The sequence below is a fragment of the Pseudophryne corroboree genome, chromosome 11, assembly GCF_028390025.1.
Source record: "Pseudophryne corroboree isolate aPseCor3 chromosome 11, aPseCor3.hap2, whole genome shotgun sequence".
NCBI classification, from domain to species: Eukaryota; Metazoa; Chordata; class Amphibia; order Anura; family Myobatrachidae; genus Pseudophryne; species Pseudophryne corroboree.
The window spans coordinates 294,394,799-294,395,933 of NC_086454.1; positions in this window are offsets into that span (position 1 = coordinate 294,394,799).

Here is a 1,135-nt window from a genome sequence, read left to right on the forward strand (position 1 = left end):
GAATCTTGTTTTAATGTAAAAAAAATAAATCCTCAGCCACTTTTCCTGTGTCAAAGGAACCAAATACCCTGTTTGAAGAACCGTGGGTTAATCCTGATAGGAAATTTCAAATCCCTAAAAAGTTGATATAATCTTTTCCCTTTCTCCTGAGGATAAAAAAAATGGGAAAATCCACTGATAGTGGATGCATCAGTATCCAAGTTGTCACGGAAAATTGTATTGCCTGTCCCTGGTGCAGCCTCCCGAAAAGATTCGGCTGATCGTAGAATTGAGAATACACTCAAATCTTTGTATACAGCTGCTGGGGTGGCACAGAGACCCACTATAGCATGTGGGTGTATTACTAAGGCCATCGCAAAATGGTTGGGTAAACTAATTGAGGGGTTAGGTATCTTGCCTAAGGGGAAAAGAATTTTACTCCTGCAACATATGCAGGACTCTGCAAATTTTTTGGTGGAAGCCATAAAAGAAATATGCTTGCTTAATGCACGCACCACTGCTATGGCAGTGTCAGCACGCAGATGCTTGTGGCTACACCAGTGGACTGCTGACGTGGACTCTAGGAAAGGTGTGTAAGGCCTACCCTTCACAGGAGAGGCCTTATTTGGAGATGAACTAGACAAATGGATCTCCGAAGGTACTGCGGGTAAATCCACGTATCTTCCTTCTGCAGCTCCCCCAGCCAGGAAGGCTTACTCAGGACCTAATCTACAGTCCTTTCGGACTGCCAAGTTCAAGGGCAAAACCAGAGGTTCCTCTACAGTTACCAGAGGCGCTAGAGATAAACCACGAAGACCAGCAACTGCAGGTTCACAGGAACAGAGCTCAAGTTCTGCTTCCTCAAAGCATGATGGTGGACCGCGATGCCTGGAAGACCGGCAGGTGGGAGCCCGACTAAAAATTTTCAGTCACATCTGGACAACATCATGCCAGGATCCCTGGGTCATAGATCTTATTTCCCAGTGCTACAGACTGGAGTTTCAGGAGCTCCCACCTCAAATCAGGCTTACCAGTTTCACAGGAAGCAAGTATAACCTTACAGGACGCCATTCAAAAAGTGGTACAGACTCAGGTCATTGTTCCAGTTCCACCTCACCTGCAAAACAGGGGATATTATTCCACCCTGTTTGTAGTA